The sequence below is a fragment of the Canis lupus genome, chromosome 28 (genome assembly GCF_048164855.1).
Source record: "Canis lupus baileyi chromosome 28, mCanLup2.hap1, whole genome shotgun sequence".
Classification (NCBI taxonomy): Eukaryota; Metazoa; Chordata; class Mammalia; order Carnivora; family Canidae; genus Canis; species Canis lupus.
Genome location: NC_132865.1, coordinates 17,962,550 through 17,984,858, shown reverse-complemented (window position 1 = coordinate 17,984,858; position 22,309 = coordinate 17,962,550). Strand labels below are relative to the sequence as shown.

Genomic DNA, 22,309 nt, shown 5'->3' with positions numbered 1-22,309 from the left:
TTATAAGGAGATAATCACACACAATTTGATCCTCGGCAGAAAATATAAAATTAAAATCACATTCTTAGCATTAAATAATTTTTGAGGGCTTTATTTCTTTCACTAGTCATGAAATCCATATGTGTTTTTTATTTAAGATTTTTAATGTGATTGTAAAAATATACCTTATAAAGATTAATTGAACAAATCAAGATCACACGACAATGTAAATTACTTAGTGATGTTGACTTTTCTTTTTTTTAAGATTTTTTTAAAATTTAAATTCAATTTGCCAACATATAGTATAACATCCAGTGCTCATCCCATCAAGTGCCCTCCCTAGTGCCTGGCACCAAGTCACTCCATCCCTCCATCCTCCTCCCCTTCTACAACCCTTTGTTTGTTTTCCAGAGTTAGGAGTCTCTCAAAGTTTGTCTTCCTCTCTAGTTTTCCCCACTCAGTTTCCCTCCTTTGCAATCCCTTTCACTATTTCTTATATTCCACATATGAGTGAAACCATATGATGATTGTCCTTTGACTTTCTGTGAAAATTTCTTAGCAAAGTTTCCTCAACCAAAATCTATTTGAAGACCTCTCATATTTACCTTTGAAATAATGTCAAATATATTATCAAAATATTTTCAGCAATGAAGATCGGAATATAGATGATATACAAATATTGGAATTTTGAGGAATACATATCTGATTGAGACTTTATCATTTACCTGTAGTCCTTAGTGGAACTTAGTGAAACTTCACTGTGTTACCATCTGCCCTCAGCTTCTATCTAATAAACTTTCCTGAAGGCATAACACTTTTTTTTTTTTTTTCTACAGAACTTACTGGCAATTGACAGTCTTCAGAAGGAGGAGTAACATTAGTTGCACTAGGAGACCAAAAAATACAAGCATCAGTTTAGGATCTGGAACATTTCTGGAACAGTAACAATTTCCAATAGTAGCCCTGACATGGAACAAAATACATAGATCATTGAGTGTGCTTTTATACTAGAACCACAGGAAATACTTCCCAGCCCCTGTGGATGCTCTTATGTAAGATGTAGTTCTACAAATATGGGCAAGAAGCCAGATGGGCTAACCATAATTCTCATGTTAACATCAGATGCAGCTTTGCATATAAGGCTATTAATAGACATTTATATTTATTCCTCTTGCTTCCTTAAAACCAGACATTTGAGTGAAAACTGTGTCTTGGATGCACTCTCATCTATCACATTAAAATTTCTTTAATAGCTTTAAGTACAACTTTTCCAGAAAGACTGTCTTTGCAACATTTGACCTACAAGTCTAGACTCCAGGGGGGATAAAGTCCAGAGATGTACTTAAGTAGCACTTTGAGCCCAGAGAGACTTGACACATTAAACTAATAAAAAATGACTGTAAAACCATCTGTAAACATGAAGTGTCATATAAGTGCTTATTAATAAGCATTTTTCTTCAATTTATATTTATTTTTATTCCAAGATGCCTCTTAAAAAATGCATTATGGTTTATTGCGTATACTGTCTTTCAAACAAATTGTATTCAAGGTATTTTAGAGAGTTAAATACATGTCAGTGTGTGGCATAAATTATGGAAGGACACTTTGAATGGGAAATGAATTAGTGCATTCAGTCATAAGGGCAGAGAGAAATGGGTTGTGTAAGCGTCTGGCTTGAAATATCTAGACTCCCTGGAACCAACACTTCAAATCCCAGCAGGCCAGCTCTGTCCTTCATCCTTCTGAGATAAGAGTCCATTCAGTTTACAGTCTGCTGGTTTTTTGAATGATCCCTTGGAACAGTAGGCATGTCGGCTCTGTGTGAACATTTTACAGAGACAGGACAAGGGAAAAAAAAAACATTCAAGAGAATTTAAGCAGAACCGAAGTATCAGTTTATGCGGGCAATATCTTGGTAGTGAAGAAAGGCTAACTTAGAACATAGCAGGAGTGAGGGCTGGAGAAAATTCAAAGTTTTGAAAGAGGAAAGAAGTTAGTATGTGATTGATTGCTACTACTGACCCCCAGAACGGTTTTTAAAATGGGGAAATGGATTCCAATATAATGATAGACTTTAGAGCAGTGTGGAATTGACCTATGCTACCTAGTTGATATTTTGGATTGCCCTATGATTTTTTATGAAGCATTAATCTGAATCCATAATGAAAAGCATTTATTATCTAGACAAAACTTACGAGTATAAGGCAGAAGAATAGGGCTCTATAACGTAATAAAAAGGACACAAGTCACATTTGAATATGGCCTTTCTAAAGACGAGCATGGTACTTCTAAGTGGCGATTTTCAACTTTCCCCAGCCTACAAAAACTCTGCCAAGTGTCAAACATATGATTATAAGAAAGTGGAATTTGAATAAGCTCATACAGGGGACTCTAATCTTTCCCAGATAATGACTTATGTTGAGTTTTCCCAGATTCATATTAGGGTTATGAGGATGCTTACAGCATAAATCAGAATGAATAATGGAGATAGCTCCAGTTTGCTCTTCCTTCACTCTGACACTTTCTACAAGTCCTGGTGGTAAATGAAAAGCTATGATAATCTAGGTAGATCTTAAAATTTTACCAGCGGATTTTGGCTCACTGGTGATTGTGATTAACTGTTTAAGAAAACCTTATATTTTTTCCTGAAAACTAGTATTTGATATATTAGTTTTCTATGACACCACCTTAAGCCTACCTCTTTGAGCTTCCACTATTTCTGAATTTCCACTTCTCTTTGCAAAGGGTAATAAAAACAATCTATAGTACTGAACAGGTGCTGTGCAAAAAGCTAGTAGGACGATCAACCTTCCTGGGAAGAGTAAATTCACAGAAATGAAATAGTAGCAGACCAATCTCTGGACTTCCATTAAATGCTTCACTATGATGCAGGTATTGTATGGACAATCCTGATGCAATGTAACTGTTGCTGTCTATCTCTGTATGACTAATGAAGAATTATATTATCACACCAATAGATACCTTTCTGCCCTAATTTAATCTTTCACCCAGGCAAACCGTGCTCTTTTTTCAAAACTCAAGGCTCTCCTCTATTAAGAACTCACTTCTCTGGCTTATATCTCTTCCTATTGCTCTAGCAGTATCCATGTGTCCCTCTCATATTTCCCTATTCTTTATGCTATCATGGGGAAACTAATATAGACTTTCCTAAATTATCTGACTGAAAATTGCAAATATTTCCCAACACTGTGGTGCTGCCGAATCTTCTTTTTTTTTTATAATGCTTATCAACTTCCACCTTACTATATGATTTATGTGTATATTTTGTTTATTTTCTATCTCCTATCACCATAGAGCATAAGTTTCATGTGGGCAACTATTTTTTTTATTTTTATAATTTATTTACTTTTATAACCAAGTATAGCATATGATAGCAGTCACAGGGATCCCTGCGTGGCGCAGCAGTTTGGCGCCTGCCTTTGGCCCAGGGCTCAATCCTGGAGACCTGGGATCGAATCCCATGTTGGGCTCCCTGCATGGAGCTTGCTTCTCCTCTCTGCCTCTCTCTCTCTCTCTCTCTGTGACTATCATGAATAAATAAATAAAATCTTTAAAAAAATGATAGCAGTCACCGAATATATTTGTAGAATGAATAAATATATGCATATATGCATAAATAAATGAAAAGTGTATTCAACATGTCTACAACCTGTTTTGAAAGATATACATTAGAATAATCTAAGAAGTAAAAAAGCAGTACATTTAAATCATCCTAATATCTGTAATACAAGTTCTGAGAGGAGACAAGGAAGAAGACTGAATCAAATCGTATAGAAATGTGTGGGGTAAAAAAAAAAAAAAAGAAATGTGTGGGGTCATAAGCAACTTATTACTGATTAGATTTACCACGTGGGAAATTCATTTGCTCTATGATCACTGATTTGCATTTTAACTTAAATGACAAATAATATCAATAGCTAGTAATTTTGAATTTTCAACTTGTGGTAGCTTTTTCTTAACTATTCACTGGGTCATGGGGATCCCTGGGTGGCTCAGTGGTTTGGCACCTGCCTTTGGCCCAGGGTGTGATCCTGGAGTGTGGGGATCGAGTCCCATATTGGGCTCCCTGCATGGAGGGAGCCTGCTTCTCCCTCTGCCTGTGTTCTCTGCCTCTCTCTCTCTCTCTCTCTCTCTCTGTGTCTCTGATGGATAAATAAAATCTTAAAAAACGAAAAACTATTCATTGAGTCATGAAGTGCATTTAAGATACAGATTTCTTGGCCTTGTAGGCAAAATGAAGGACATATTTTTGATACAAATTGCAAAATGACACAGAGATTAAACAGAGATAGGGGTTTCAACTATCTGTATATCTGATGAATATTCATTAAAACATAGTACTTCTTATAAAATTTAATGGTTTAAAATACAAAGGGCTTAATAATGAGAACCCTAATTATATATTTAATTTTAGTTAGGCTGAAGTAACTGGTTTTTATAATAGAAGTGATTGATAACATGGAAAAATAAATGCCATTTCAGTCTTTATGACCAAACAAAACATTACTGGAAAGAGTACAAGATGTGCCCTATACCATGGTGAAGTAATTTAAGAGTATTTCAATGAAAAGCCAGATCTCAACCCATAAGTGGTATTCTAAACAAGATACATCGCAATTTGGTTTGTCCTCAAATTTCAAGTTTCAAATGATCTTGAAAAGAACAATTGATTTAATCAGAGAATATCTAAAATAACTATGCTTCTTTATAGGGGATTTTTTTATATTCATTTAGATTTTGAATGGTATTCAAAACTATATTCACAAATAGACTAGTAAGCATAAAATCAAAGACAAACAGTAGAGTCATATGATTTATAAAAATACCAGAAGACCAACAATAAAGGGCGATATAAGGGAGGCCACTGGTAATTTAGAGAATGAAGAGAGACAAGGAAGACACTCACACAAGTTTGGGGACTGCAGAGTAACGTTCTTGGATTACAAAACAAGCAGTAGTTACAGATAAATCATATATCAATAAAGGCAGAGAACAAGAAAAAAAACAAAATAGAAACTTTGGACGCATTATATTCCTTCAGTTTACTCTGCCAAGGAGAATGTTCTGCAGATATAAAAGGTGAAATGAACACTGATGTTAAGAAATTCAAGTCTGGATATGTGAGAAAGTGTAAGAGAGAAGTAGCTACTCCAAGGTATTCATAGCTCCAAACTCAGAACAATTTTATCTACCTACTGAGAAAACCATTTGATAAGATTCCTGAACTATAGCTCATCATCTCCCACTTATCACCTCAGCATTTGAAAAGTAAACATGTACTACATGCTTTAAAGTCAGACATGTATTTTCCAGAGGATCCAGGGAAAAAGAATGGGTTATTTCCTGAGATACTCAAAGCAGTGGAAATAGAGTAAAGCCTGAGAGGTATGGCTGATAGAGTTATATTTAATTCTCTTGGTGTGTTGGGCAGACTTTTGAGGATCTCCAATGACCCATATGCTGTGCAATTCTCTTCCCCTGAGAATGGGTGGGACCTATGAGCCATTTCTACGGAATGAAGCAAAAGTGATGGGATGTCCCTCCCAGGATTATGTTGCATTGTATGGTAAAAATGAAGGGATTTTGATGCAATCAAAGTCCCTAATCAGTTTATTTTTAATTAATTTAAAAGAATATTATTTTGGGTGGGCCTGATTTAATGAGGTGAGCCCTTTAGAAAAACACTAGAGAGTCCCTGAAATCAAAGACTCAAAAATTAGCAACCCTCTCACCTGATGTCTTTGAAAACAAGCAGTTATAAATTATAGACACAAGGAAATGAGTTCTGCCAACAATCCAAGGGAGTTCCTATGCAGATCCTTTTCAAATCTATTCTCCAGAAAAGAATGCACCTGACACCATGATTTTAGATTTGTGAACAGAGAACTTCATTAAGCTGTGGTCAGACTTCTGGCCTACAAAAATTTAGGTAATAAATGGATGTAGTTTTAAGCCACTACATTTATGGCAGTGAAAACAAATACATAGAAAACAAATACAATGGGTGCTGTAGATTGAATGTAAATTTGGCCAAATTAATCCCCTTCCTGAGTTTCTACCTTTTATGCTGTGATTCTGAATAGCTTTCCATTGAGAAGTGGAGTTTATTTGCCACTCCTTGATTCTGATCTGCGTCTGACTTGATTTAATCAATAGGAGTCGTATGAGATTTTGTGCCATTTGCAAGTCTCCTATTTTTGTTTGATCCCTGCTTCTGTTGTGACAAGTATCAGATAGTCTACTGGAGAATTAATGATCATGTGGAACAGAGCTCAACTGTCTCAGCTGAGGTCAGCCTAGACCAGTCTACCGACAGCTGTCCATAACATATGTAAGAAAGCCTAGCCAAGAGGAAATTTAAGTTACCAAGAACTAAAAAAAAAAAAAAAAAAAAAAAAAAAATTTGGAAATTTACTTGACCAGAAACTTGATATTTGTTTGTGTAATATAGTTGACAAAAAATTAAATGAGTGTAAGCAACCACAACAGCTCTGTACTGTCTAAATTAATATTTCTTATTTGGTTTTTAGAATGCATATTGAAGTAGAGTGCTCTGTCTGAGAGCATTGATAAAATTATTTTCCTCAAAAGGAGTATATACGATGATGTGAGTTTGAAACCTTACTTATGGAGAAATAGATTTTTTAAAAGACCTAATAAAGAAATATAGATGATAAAATTTCATCACATTTGAAGCTTTATTATGCAAAATAAATCTTCAATACTTGGTATTGTGGTATAGCTAAAGACCAAATATTTCTCACCTGTGAATGGAAATTCACAGGGAAAAAGTTGTAGGTTCAGTTTAGAGAGTAATGTTCTGAAACGCAGAGCATTAAAACAGAAACAAACAAACAAACAAACAGAACCCTCAGAAACAAGTGCTTTCTCAGTGGCTGGAATTTTTTCAACCCTGGGATTATTGCTTCTCATGCGATCACAGGAGCAGACATGTGGGAATACTTCCCACATGCCATTGTAGGACTGATAAACTGGACAGAGGATAGAAAGATTTCTAATATTACTTCCAAGTTTTAGAATGTTTATTAGTTTGCATCTTGGAGTTTAACTATATTAAGATTGCATCTAATATTATAATTTATTTTTGCATTTCCTAATCTCTTACTCTTTTAGATAGCTTTCATAAAATTAGCAATAGAAGCTTAACAATGATTTCAGTATGGAATTTTTTCATAAGATGTAATAATATTGCTGGGTCTGGCCATGCAAGTTTCATATTCAGAATATACAACAAAAATACAATATGCAGAATAGTTACTTACTTTAGGGTATGATTTTCTTTCCGTCTTTTTGAAATTCAGATACATAGAACAGACACTTATATTTTTAAAGAACTCTAAATACAAAGAACAGCAACATGCATTCACATTACATTTTTAAGTAGAATAAACAGATCATGAATATTTATGTGGTTTGGAAAGACGCGTATTCCACACTCTGTATCACCAAACCAAATAATTATGCAAAGATAGTTTCACTTAAAATTACAAATGCCATATTTTAGTTTGTGTTCAACAGTTTTAATGCATATTGATAATGGAAGGAAATAGCATCTATTTAAAAACAATACATTTAAGTTGGAAAAATGCCATTACAGCATATTTTAAAATGTTAAAATGGCTGGAATTGTGTTAGGCTAAGAGCTAACAAAGGTCCAAATGCTGACTGATGTTTAAGAACAAGACATAATTGCCTCTTTTGAAGATAATATACTTCTAAGATTTAGTCTGATAAGTCCTTATGCTCTGGTTTATGCATTTATTGTGTTTAGCTTGTTCAGTTTGACCTGTACATACAACAAAGTGCACAAGGAACTCCAAATAGAGGTTATTATGAGTTAGGAGCAGAGTGACGTATCTGTAACAGAAAATCATGTGAATGGCAATTTAGTTCCTTTATCTTTTTCCAAGATGGATCATATAATTATTCTTCAAAAAAAAAATTTGCTGTTAGAACATCTACATAACATTCTGCTAGGCGAATATGTTACTAGAAAGGAGATAAAGAGCATGCCTGTGAAAAAGATAGTTCTGTGTATGTATGAATGCTTATATATATATATATATATATATATATATATATATAAAGAAAAAGAAACACTTGCATTTTATATTTACAAATATGTGCTGAAATGAAGCAAATAGATACTAGTTTTAGAATGTACAGAGCTAGATGACGGAGAGCAACTGTTGCTGCTAACAAGAGCATGAACGTTTAAACTTACACTAAATGTTAACATTTTTGATCCTGAGAATTAAATGTTTTCAGATCCTGAGAATTAAAACTTCAGAGGACATATAAACCTAAAATATTCAGGTGGTTGAAAGAGTGATCTTTTAAATCATTTATTCATTGTAAAATGAAGGCATATGATCAATTTAACAAAATCTTCTAAGGCAAAATTCTCAAAAATATAATTAGAGTCAGACACATATCGTTAATTTTGGGTATAGTTAAACTTCACTTAACATCTATTTCCTCAGGTGTAAAATAGTTTAATATATCTGCTCACTATGTCTTTGGAGGCTACCTTAATTATTAAATGAACTGCTCTCATTAGGACAAATAGAAGATTAATATGCTATAAATACTTGATATTTTCATTATTGTGAAAGTCAATACCAAGAACACTGGTTCTGTAAACCCGTACAGTATTTTTGTCAAGTGCTCAGAGAAGATCATAAACAGAAAGCAGTAATCACAGAGGAAGAGGAGCAAGATGATTAGATGTCTCTGTTTCAAGGAATATTGGGAAACTTGAACAAGGTTCCAAGCAGAGCCCTAACAGTAATATTTAAGAGATGGAAAATATGTCTCATGAGGACAGGAAAAGGAAATTGGAGTAGTTCTGTCTTTGAGATAGAAGAATAAAAATTGGTTTATTGTCAGGATTTTAAAGGCCTGTCAGAGTATGCCATTATTCTATATGTCCCCATTTAAGAAGAGAAATTGACATAAAGTAAGAGGTTTTAGATGAATATAAGAAAGATCATGCATGATAGCATCAATACCAAAGTGAAAAAATAGAGAGAGTAATCCAAACTTATTTTTTAGTCTGTTTATGCATCTACATTATCTATGTATCTATGTACCTATCTATCATCTATCATCTATCTACATCATCTCCACACATGGTTTGGAGATGTTTCAAACACAGATGTTTGAAAATCAAGAACTAAACCAGTTTTATCTCTGGAATTCCTTTAGTTCTATCACTTCCAGAGATAATAAATTTGTGATTTTTCTCTTCATGTCAGTCTTTTTTTTACTAAATCAACAAGATAAATGGAACCTAAATTTTTCATTGTTAATGACTTCCAATTATAAGTACCTGACTGATTGTGTAGTATGGCTTGTAAAATATCTGATGATTTCACTAGTTTCCCTATCAGTGTTTTCAAGATTATGGAGTGAAATGGAGTCATGCAGAAACATGTTCAAAATATAGGAGGCACTCTATGTTAGAACCATTTAAAATTAAGTGAAAAGAATGAACATGATTATAAAGTAGAAAATATTATGCCAAGAATTTGTCTAACTTCTTTGAAAGTGGTTAAGGAAATCAACAGAATTTGAAATATGGGCTAAAATAGGATATATTATGCACTATACAGATAGTTCTGAAGTGATTTTTTAAAAAATAATATATGATAATATTTTCCGTATTTGAAATTCAAAATTATCCAGTTCTGTCTTGATTGACTCAAAACAGTCAACAGACAGTCAACAGAAACAGACAATTCAGTTAAGGCAACTAATTGATTTGAGGAATTTTCATTTCAATAATGACCTTGAGCCTTTACTGCCTAGAATGCCCTCAGATCATGTCATGGGGCTCTAGTAAAGATCTATCGTCAAATCAATTACAAAAAGCAATGGAACATCTGATCCTTCCCTTGAAATTAACTAGTGAAAGTAGGTCAGCACACCTTCAAATGACACAATGAATTATTATGTTCTCAATGACCCAGGAAAGAAAGCACTAGTGATTGATGGGAGGTGATATTTAAATGAGAATTGAACATTTCTGGGATTAAACATGTAGCAATGATCAGAAAAGTACCAGAAAATTAAATATGTTAAAAGATTTTCCTTTTTCATTATAGCCAGAAAAAGTTTTTCTTCTCATTGTTTTCTATATCCACAACTATGATTCTGGGAAGGTGTTTATATATTGAGGTATTGCTATACTATTTAAAAGTACAACTGGGAGTAGAGCAGCTTTCTCAATTTTATTTTTATTATTATATAGAGAAAATATACAAAATAGTCTATCATATATTGCCACTATGACAATTCAACTAAATAAAATTAGAAAGATATGGTCAAAGATAACTAATTTAAAGACAGTGATTGAATTTGCCAAGATGGAAATTAATATTTTTTAGATAGCAATTCTATCCTGCAATTATAAAAAGTAAAACAAACAAATAATAGGTGCAACTGCCTCCTTCCAAAAAAATTTCAAGATTCCTTATTTGAATGATATTTTAGATTGTTATTATGTTTTTATATAGGCTCTGGGAGTCTTTTAATTAGGTCATCAAGCACCTAGATTTATTCTTAATGGTAAGTTTTAATTTAGAGTTTTATTTTTACATATTTGTAGACAATATAAAATGTCTATATACTTTTATTACAAATAACTATAAAATTTTAATTCAAATATTAAATTAAGGAATAATTTTGAAATACAAATTCTTATAATACTGTTGCCTACATAAAAACATATTCTTATGACAGCACTATGGTATTTTAGCATGTGGGCTTAGAAGTTAAAATTTTGCCCCACTCTTAATTTTGAATTACGTGGCCTTAGTTAAACTACTTATTCTTTACAACCTTCAGTTTCATCATAGGTAAAATGATATTGATGATAGCCATTGTCTCAGGTTTTTGTGAAGAAGGCATTAGAAAATGTATATAAAGTAGTTAGAGTCTGGAATGTGATAAACAGTATTAGCTCTGTGATGGTCAAAGAGTCAATAACTATTCCTTTAGTTATGTTAAATACTTAAATGCTCCTATTCAATTAATTATGAAGACTTCAAAGTGTAATACAGTATGGAGTTTAGTTTTCTTTTAAAATTTTTATAAAGTCATTAATAAGCCTAGCATGCTATTTTATGAATTTTTGTATGGTATTTAGTATAATATTATGACTTTGTTTATATTATGGGGTGACTGAATTAATATAGCTATTTGACACAGCTGATAGTATAAATTATTAACTTTATAAGACATAAACTATAACCAGAAAATGCATTCAAGTACCAAATTTCACATTTTTATGACCATGGGATTAATGAGTTTTCTATCTTATTAACAGAAACTCTTTAATGACAAACCACATAAGTTAGGCATAGCAAATACTATCTAAGTGTGTTCAGAGGTTTGTCACACTCACTTACTAGAGCAGACATTTTTATCATCTTTTGTTTCCGGGGTTTCTTGCATTTTAGCACTAGTATTATCGTATTCTCTGGGTAGGAGCAGAATGCTTAGATGAGAATAGACCCTCTTTCCAGCTTTTCCATCCTGTTTTTAAAAAGACCCAAGAAACTCTCAATTCAGCCTCGCTTTGTACTCAGCGTAGTCCCTGCCTATAAGAGCTGTAAGATGCTGGAGGGTGTCATAAAGGACCCTGTGGAGTGTTTTTCTCTTCAGAGATCTTAAAGGAAAACACAGCTCTTATCTTTATAGTCTTACTGGGTTAAAGGTCAAAATGGGGAAAAAAGCTCTTTAAACTCTCATGTGAAGAATCAGGAAGAAAGAGGAGTAAGGAGTGGAACAGTCTTCTACATAAACATGAAGTAACCGTGAGTACTTGCAATTAGGCACTAAACTGTAAATGTCTGTATGGAGTAGCAGTAATTATGATGAATGTGCAAATATGGAAGGGAGAAGAGTAGAAATTGACGTTTTTTTGTTTTTTTGTTTTTTTTACCTTTTCTCAAAGAAAAGGAATTCCTACTGATCAACTATTAAAGACCTAGCAATCTATTTAGAAAATGTATACATAAACACATACAACCTCATAATAATAAAATATTTTAATGATATTTAGCAGAGCTATGACAGCCAATACATAGCTAATTACTAGATGGAGTCAAAGGTCACACAGCAGTGCAGGTACTTTACCTTTCTAGGATAAGCTAGGAGGCTCCATTCGGAAGAAATGGGATTCAGTAGATAGCATCAATTGTAAACCTTTGTGGGCTGCAGGTAGAAATGAAGTTAAGCCTTAATATATTTCTGCTAAAATGAGGTTTCAGATGGCACTAAACAAAACTCCCTTTTGCATATACAGCAAAGTTAAAAGTGAGACAAAGCAGAGTGAACCCATTGAACACATTCTCTGGTCAACAATGGTTTGACATTAAAAAAAAAAAAAAAACAGTAAAGAAGAAGGAGGATCTTGTGCTCCAGGATTGCATAAGACTGCACGTGGGTAGTGGGGACAGACTTAGAACTAGAAAAAGGTCAAGGACATTTTCACTGTCTTTGAAGTTTTTGTGTTAGTGTAGGTGGAGGGACTTAAGAAACACGTATTTTTGGTATATAGTGCTTAAAAAGCCTAATATGTCTGCAGGCATTATGGAATGAGAGTAAGACAGAGAAGAAAATTAACAAAAAATGAAGAACCAACGATGAAAGAAGCTGGAAGGGTTTTGGCTGAGAGACAATGCAGATTTATCAGTTTCTTGGTGAGGAGGAGAGTCAGAGACATGCAACATATTATTTGTAGTTTATCATATTCAGAATTTGGCTTAAGTGATCTTTAAACTCTTACTATCCCATTCCATTCTGTTTATTCTATTTTTTAGTTTTTCCATCCTAAGTGCTTAGCTATTGTCAATTTAGCATGTGATCTTCTTTAAAAAGTCACAAGTTAAAAAACACTACTGGGTTCATTTAGTGACTAGAATGGTCTAAACAGTAAACATATTTCAAAGCAGAAACTTGGTGAAACCAACTTTGTCATAGAGGTGTGTAGCCAAACCTATACTTCACTGTCATCAGCAGGAAGATTGAGTGGAGGAAACCACCCGATATGCATATAAGGATAACAGTTAAGCTAATAACTGGGCAAATTCAAGACCTAAGGTATCCTCATTCATTAGTTTCTTTTTCTGTTCTTTTCTATTTTTTTCTTTTTTTTTTCTTTTTTGAGAGAAAGAGCACCCAAGGGGCTGGGTAGAGGCAGAAGGAAAAGGATAGAGAGAGAATCCTAAGCAGGTACCACACCTAGCATGAAACCCCATGAGGGGCTCAATCTTGTGACCCTGAGATCATGACCTGAGCTGAAACCAAGAGTCAGATGCTGAACTGACTGAGCCACCCAGGCACCTCCATGTATTAGTCACCATTAAGGCATCACACATGTACTGGCATAAAAAAAAAACATATACTTATCTTGCAATTTCTCTGGGTCAAGAGTCCATGGATGGTTTGACTTCCTTCTACACTCAGGGCTTAATTAGCCTACAATCAAGCTGCCAGCCAAGGCTGTAGTTCTCATTTGAGGTTTGGGGTCCTTTTCCAAGCCTACTATTATTGGTAGAATTCTGTTCTTAGCAACTGTAGGAGAAGGCCCTCAGACCATAGAGGCTGCCCAGTTTCTTGCCATGTGATCTTTTCTACAACATGGCAGCTTGCAGGTTCAAGGCCAATGGGTGAACTTCCCCATTGCTTGGAATTTTTTACTCAGACAAAGCTTAGATTGTTTTAAAGGACTTACACGATTAGGTCAGGCTCACCCAGGAAAATCTCCTCTTTGATGAACTTAAGACAACTGGATGAGAGACCTTAATTACATATGTGAAATCTCACCACATTCATCATTATAACATAACCTAATTGTGGAAGTGAAATTCTATCATAGTCACAAATCCTACCCATACTTAAGAGCAGGAATCTTGGGGTACATCCTAGAATTCTGCTACCACATTACAATATTATATATTATTGATGAACAGTGGTATTATGGACAGTTCTGGTAACTTCTTGTACTTATTTTCCTTCATTTCTATAGAGGTTATAATAACAGTTCTGTTTCATGGAATCATAAGGATTAGATGAGGGGATAATTGCAAAAAAGCTTGCAATAGGGCTTGAACATAGTGTTACACAAATACTTGCTAAAAAATAGAATAAGCGCTAATAAGCATTTGTTAAAATCAAGTATTTAAAATGGCTACTGGCACATGCTAAGCACTCAAAAATGTTATTTTGCTTTGATTTAAAAATATATATATTATTATTAATTATTGAAATGTTATGTTTAGACATAAACCATGGTTTTGGGTTTATATCCTAAGTTGTGGTATAAAGCTAAAAGTATAGTACACATTTTTCTTTATATTAATACCATGACTTATACATATAAGGTATTTGAAATTAGTACCATATATATTCTAAATTGCATACTATCTCAATAACCACATGATAATTAGGAATGGTGTGTTTGAAGAACTGATTAATTTTAGGTAATGATTTTCTAGTGCACAAGAGACATGGGCAGTTTTTAGTATAATTAGACTTTGAATGCCAAGGTCATGATCAATAAGAGTTAAGAGACCATTTACAAAAGCTTTACTTATGGAATTTATATAGACAACCAGATTTTTCTTTAAAAAAAGTCAAATCTCATCGTTAAATATATATCTGATGGGATTATTTGCTGATATTTCCATTTTTTAACTTTGATCAGTATTTTATGAGAAGAGGACTACTAATAATTTTTCAAGCAAAAGAAAAAATTTGGTTTTAATTTGACACATGTCAATTTAATTAATAATCAACAAAATGGCGTTCTAAATTTGCTTCAGATGGTAGTTCAATAACATCTATTGATTTTGTATTATTGGACTGAATATTGTCATCATTATTTCTGCATAGCATGCTTCTGGCAGGATTTGAATTATGCCGCATTACACAAAATTTTCTTTTCTTTTATAAAGTATATGTAAGAAATTGTCTTAGATGCTATCAAATTTCATATTGCTATGGCAACAATCTCTCAGTATATATTATGTTACATATGTATGTGTATACAAAACATTTCTCTAACACAATCTATAGCTGTTAAATTAATTCTTTTTCATTCATTCAGCCCATATGGACACCTTCCACCAAGCACTCTGCAGAATGTAATAAAGCTTTTATATGTGACAAATAAGATTAAAAGGGCCTAGGAATGTGACATTCAGTGTAGTCTTAAACATTATACTGAAGAGTATGGACATTTTCCTTTAGGGAGTAGAATGTTTTGACATATCCACATGGCCATCAAATACCTTGGAAACATTTTTGATTTCTTTCTTTCCCTTACATGCCATAACCCTATCTGTATTGGATTTACCTTGAAGATATATCCAGAATCTGCCTCATTTACCATTACAATTGTGACAACTAAGTACAGGCCACCTCCTATCTGCATTGAGGGTTCCCAATTAGTTTACTACCTCTGCCTCTGCCTTTGCCCACTTTCTATTTTCCGTATAGAAACCAACAAGATCCCCCCAAAACATAAGTCAAACCATGACATTCCAATTCGCTTCTCACCTCACGTCAGAGTGAAAATGACAAAGTCTTGACAATTGTCTACAAGACCCTTGATTGAGCCACTTAATCACTATTTTTATGAGTTCATCTGTAACATGTGTTTGACCATCACTCTCCTGCTCTTTGGCTACATAGAGGTCCTTGTGACCTTAAACATGGGAAGCCTTCTACTACTGTCTCAGGGCTAGTTCATTTGCTTTTCTGTCTGCTTGATATAGTTCTTTCTTTTAGGTCTATTAAATGTCATCCTCTTAGAGAGGGCTTCTCTGGACACATTCTATGAACTAGGATCTCTTGCACCAAGTTCTCTCTTTTCTTTATTATGAGCTGACATAAATCTGTTTACTTATTGTTTGTCTCCATCACTTCCCCAAACCATGATGCTAATAGATCAGACACTGTGTTTCATTCCTTGATGACCTCAGCACAGAGAATAGTGTTCTGGTACTTAGAAGGTGATAGATTTTTGCTGAGTTTTATTACAACTTTAAAAAATTGTGTGGCAGTAATATTAAAATTCAATTATATCTGATCACTTTTTTTTTTTTGTCTGAGCTTGGATTGCTTTGTTAAGGTTTTTTTCTGAGATTCTGGTGCTGTTTTTATTTGTTTTTTATTGTTCTTTTGCTATTTTTACATGTGTGTATATGTGTGTCATGACCATTTTAATTGAAACTAACCTCTGGAAGAAAATATCTGGATTGAGGGAAAATTTTAATCTAAAATGTAAGGTGGGGCACCTGGGTGGCTCAGTGGTTGAGCATCTGCCTTTGACTAAGGTCGTGATCCCAGGGTCCTGGGACTGAGTCCCACATCAGGCTTCCTGAAGGGAGCCTGCCTCTCCCTCTACCTATGTCTCTGCCTCTCTCTCTCTCTCTGTGTGTCTCTCATGAATAAATAAATAAAATCTTAAAAATAAAATAAAGCATAAAAGAAGTTGAAAGCAAATTGGATTTTTCTTGGTTTGTACTATCTATTTATCAAATTGTTTTCTCCAATTGTTACTCTTTTCTCAGTACCAAATCTTCTCCTTTTCATTCCCTGTATTGACCCACTAACTGACAACTAATTAAAGTTTGGGAAGGGAAGAAATTTTTACATTTCATCACTACTCCTAAAGGAGAGGGATGGAAAACATTAGACAAAAAAAAAAAAAAAAAAAAAATCCCTACATCACAAAAAATTAGGAAAATGCTGGAACCTGAAGTGCAATTAGGAAGGGATCTGTGAAGTCTGGCCTTAGATGCAATGGGAGGCTAGAGCCCGAGGTGTGCCTTCTTAGAACTCCCGTAGATTATTATTTCTCTAAACTTGGAAGACTTTCTCAAGGATCACTTAACAGAGATAGAGTCTATTTCAGGACAAGCAGCAAATATCCCTGCAGAGAACCAGTTTAACTTTGAAGAAAAGAAGAAAGGTGAAGATATTGAATGAGACAAGCCAACCTTATATTATTTCTGTCTTCACCTACCCTTGTGGCCAAAGCAAAGAAATCAGAAGGCAATGATCCATGGCAAGATGGACAGCCCTTGCCCCTGTAAACCCTTACATGACAAAATGGGGGTTGGGGAGGAGATATATCTGCCCAGGTAAAGGAAATTCCACACATAGTCAAAGTTTGAGAAAAAACATCATTGGCTAGAAGCTGCAAGCTACCCATTTCAAAACTCTCCACCAAAAAATAGCTATATCTAATTGCATTAGTTTTCCATTGCTGCCATAATAAGTGGTCATAAACTTAGCAGCCAAATTCAAATTTATTATCTCATTATTTCTATAGGGTAGGTGTCTGAATAGGCTTGGCTAGGTTCTCTGCATAGGGTCTCACAATGTTGAAATCAAAGTGTGGCACTCTTAATGTATGTAATTGGAAGAATCTACTTCCAACCCCGTTCGGGTTGTTGGTTGAATTTAGTTTCTTGTAGTTCTAGGACTGTGGCCCATTTCTTTGCTGGCTGTCAGCTAGGGGCTGGTCTTTGCTCCTCTATTCTTTCTCATGCTTTCCCTGTGCCCGGCTGCAACAATGGCAGATGGAGATCCTCTCACACTTGAATATTGCTGCATCTCTCTGCTTCCAGCTGAAAATTGTTCTCTGCTTTAAGGACTCATACACTAACATTAAATCTACCTGCAGAATCCATAACAACATCCCTATTTGAAAATTGCTAACCTCACATCTGCACAACAACATCCCTATTTGAAAATTGCTAACCTCACATCTCTTCCTTTTGCTGTATGATGTATTATATTTACAGGTTCCAAGTATTTGGGAACAGCCATCTTTGAGGGACCATTCTGTTTACCACAATAAAAATTGTTAACATAACAATAATACTTCTATAAATAGAATGTAAAATCAAAGAAGAAAAGGAATACAAGCTTAAAAGAAGATAACCTGAAAAATCACACAGGGAAACTGGGCAAAGGTTCTGATAATGATAGTTCTTCAGTCTCAAAGAAATAGTAGACAAAAATGATCTCCCTTAAAAAAAGGAAAAGGCAGAGGGTACATAGATTGAAAAATTATGTCATAAAACAATAAGTTGAAAAGAGGCTTAACAGAGCTTACCAAAGGAAATAAAGAAAAATTAAATTATTACAAAGATAAGGGTTATATGTAAAGCAACAAACTGTACAGATATGACTGTAAACGTCACAGAAAACAAATGAAGCATCAGAAAGAGACCTGAGATAATTATTCAAAACAAAAGGAAACTAACAGAAAAAGTAATTAAAAAATTAAAATGTATACAAGAGAGATAGAAAAGTCAAATAGCTAGAGTAATTAGTTATTTGGGAGACTGAAGTTAGAAAGTAATTAAAAATATTTTAAAAATAAAATGGAAGAAAGGATCTTCAAAGGGACCATGACAAAACCAACTTCAGAAGAGACTGCACATGTTATAAACGTTGATGGAGTAAATGATCTGGGATGAAGGAAAAGGTGGAGGAAAGGCTACTAGGTTGTCCAATAGTGCTAATTTCCTCATCCTATCTTTCATAGCAGGTGGTCACATATCTTTAAAACATATTTCTTTAAAAACAATGATACTGAACTTAATAAACTTAATATTTTTCATCATCATGTAATCTTAAAGGAAATAAAGACGTTTGAAAATCACCTCTATAGTGGTTAACAGGGACAACAACTCATTTGAATTTCAGCAAAAACTTTAGCATCAGTTTAGTTTATTTTTCTTCAGTTAAGTTCATATATTTAAAATGTCATTTGTATAAACTGTATCTATTACTTATCCAACTGTTTAGCCATCTTCAATCATTTTCATCTTCTGTCTAAATATGGGCATTAAAGGCTGACTTGAAAACCTACTTACCCTAAATTAACCATGGTGAATCCTGGTTGATGAAATTTGGGTACACGTGTAATATTTGTAGTCTATCGGATTTGAATTAAATTATGAGCATACATACATCTCTTTAACAAATTAATTATAATTAAGATTTTATTCTTAAATTTGCATTCATCTTCTTATTTTATGCCTTAACCCTTGCAAAGGCAGACCCAACAACACTACCGAGTGTCTTCCAAAATCTATATCCAGAAATCAATGGGGACTATGTTAGCATATATCTGAGACGGGAAGTTCTATTTCTACTTCTGGAATGGACCAGTTCCAGTACTTTCTCCTCAGTAGAATGACTCACAGGCTGAATCTCAGAGAGTTGCAGACAATGTGGTTATTAGCCAGAACAGACAGCTTTTCTAGACTTCTTTATCTGATGACACCAGTCATCAGAAGCACATATTACTTCTGTTATAGGATATATTTCTTCAGGTTCCCAGTAGTCCCTTGGTATCTGTGCCTGGTGAGACTGAGTTTTACTTCCTCTAATAGCTTCTCACTACGATATGTCTGTCCCCTGAGCCTTCTCTATATGCACAGAGGTTCACATGCCGCCGCCCTGTTATAAACTATACTGTTTGCTGTATAACTCTGCCCTTTACTATACCCCAAAAGAGAGGCTCATATTGCATTTATGTAATAACATTTTAGATAATAGGATTTTGGAGGCTTGTGAGTAAAATTCTCAATAATTAAAATTACTTCCTAAATAGGTAATGATCCAGTGGGCATTATTTACAGAAACTGGTTTGTAAAGGATAATAGCCATAGGAAGCAGTGGCAGTCTAATTCATTTTTTTGTCAATCTAGTGGAAAAGTAAATTTTGTAATTCTCACCTTTATATTGTATGATGATCACATTTTGACTCTACAAGCAACTTTTTTGAAAGGCTAAAAATTAAATTATAGAGGTAACGGAAGTCACAATAACAGCATAATTACCATACTAATGAAATCAGTACCAATTATTAGTTTTAAACAATATCCCCCCCCCCCCTTTTTTTTTTACAAGTCTCTAATGGATGGGGAACAGAAGGCTAGCTGAGGACAAAGCACAAGCTCACACCCTGCAAAACACCCCCACTCCTAGGTGGGATATGTGTGACATTGTTCAGGCACTCCTGGCTGCCTTAAAGCTAAGAAAAAGGAAGAACAAATAGTTAACTTATAGAGATTATAGTCCTATAGACATGAGTCTCTCTCAGTTTACAAAATGTCTTAGTGATTTACAAGAAAAAGCATTCTTGTCAGTAACCTAACTTCCAGAAGGAAAGGCCCAATATCTTAATGTTAATTCTTTACTAGAGGGGAAAACAACCTTAATTTGATAATGACAAGGCTTCCAATATCTTGTAGGTCCTCTTTAGCATACAAAAATTCTTTTGAAAAAAAAAAAACTCTTTTGAAAACCTCTTTTTTCCTTACCTCCTTCAACTCCCAGGAATATAATCAGCCACCCCTCACAAGCTGGGGGCCGCAGCTCTTCCTGCCCATGGATCCTATCCCGATGCTTTAATAAAACCATCATTTTGCACCAAAGATGTCTCAAGAATTCTTTCATGGTTGTAGGCTCTGGACCTCACCCCATCAAACCTCACCTATACTCTAAAACTACATCATAATCACCAAATCCCTTCTACCATCAAACTCATATATATTAATATCATTCCCAAAATGTCATTAACTTTAAAATTTATAAAATAATTATGTCTATCTCAAAATAATGTTTTGCAATGATTTTACATTTCATCTTCTTATAATGAACTCCAATTTAATTGGTTAAATAATTTAAAGTATAAGTAAAAAGGCCTCTAAGTACATTTCTTATAAAAGAAAAATGCTTCACAGCCAAGTGCCTGAGGATGTTTTGTCTATTCCCATTCACAGTGACATACAACAAAGAAACTGTGCTAAAGGAACAGGGTGCATCTGCAACACCAGTCATCAAAACAAAACATAAGTCAGGGACCTGAATTATTGTCAGACTTCTGCCACTTGTAAGTCACTTCACCTCTCCAAGCTGTACATTCTCCTCTATAAAATGTAAGGATGGAACCACGTGAGGTGAAGCCTGACATTTCTTCTAGCATTACAATTCCATGAGTTTTCATTTAATCATATCGTCAACAAAGGGGGAGTCCACTTATTTCATGGAATAGCATCCTAAGTTATTGGTTAACGACAATGGGAAAGAATATGTGAGGGAGTCTCAAAGTCAGAAATCCAGCTTTTGTTTGTTTGTTTATCATAAAAATGGGACTCCCTGGGAAATTCACTTAATTTCTTTTCAGTTTCAATTTCCATATTTATAAATGGAACTTTTATACTAGAGGAGAACCAAATGTATCTGCTTGACTTTTATTTACCATTGTTTATCCTTGTGTCAACAACTGCCACCTTCAAGGATTCTATGGACTTCACATTTTACCTTTCCTCTCCAACACCCCGATTTCCTGTTCTTCCTGTGTGCCTTCATTGTCCCAGCAATGTCCTGGGAAGTACACAAAACCAGTGAGTAAGTATCAAATGAAGTCTGAGTTCTGCAAGAGTGGAGGAAATGTTATTTGCAGATAATAAAGCAAAACATCGATATTTTTTAATGCATAGCATTTAAGAGAACATTAAGAATTAAAGTAAAAAAGGTATCAAATAATTCAGTTATTGTTTTCTGCAGTTATAAGTTACTTGGTTTAAAGAATTCTTCCTGGATATTGTTTCAAAGGATCTAAAGTTTTCTCAATTTGGAAACCATAGGCATGTCTAACTATGCTTGCCATTTTCTACATAGGGCATTTATATATATATATATATATGTAATAAATACATAGGGCATTATATATATATTTAATAAATACACATATGTATTTATATGCCACTTTCTACATAGGGCATATATATATATATATATATATATATATATATATATGCATTTCTTAAATATCATTTTATTTCCCAATAAGCATTATTGAAACTGATGTCTAATCTTCTACTTCACATACTGATTTATGGAGTTTAATTGTTTTTTGTAAAAATATTATGGTTGATGTTTTTAAATCAAAACATTGAAATATGTTTTGTATGCAGTTTATTCAAAGGTTAAGACCAGAAAGGTGGCTCATTTTCTAACATTTGCATTTTTAATGTGCTTTTGGTACAATTACATTTATTTCATATGTCTTGAACTACTTACTGTGCAGTCTATCCAATCCAAATTGAAAGCTTTTATAAAACAATTGAAATCACAATATGTAGCTAAAAAAATTGGGCTACTTCAAATTTTATTAGCTCTTAAATTTGGAGGTGATCAGGGTGTGAGCTTGTGGCATAGAAGATAATTTAAAATTATTGAAACACTT

General features: G+C 33.9%; 1 long non-coding RNA gene across 1 annotated transcript; it reads right to left on the bottom strand.

Moving 5' to 3' along the window:
* Positions 1-710: 710 nt before the first annotated feature.
* On the bottom strand, positions 711-21,736 carry LOC140619966 (uncharacterized). The gene is made up of 4 exons (XR_012019723.1): positions 21,320-21,736; positions 19,791-19,844; positions 12,163-12,240; positions 711-942 (listed from the first exon to the last, which is right to left on the bottom strand). It is a non-coding gene; the product is annotated as an uncharacterized lncRNA (long non-coding RNA).
* Positions 21,737-22,309: the final 573 nt, after the last annotated feature.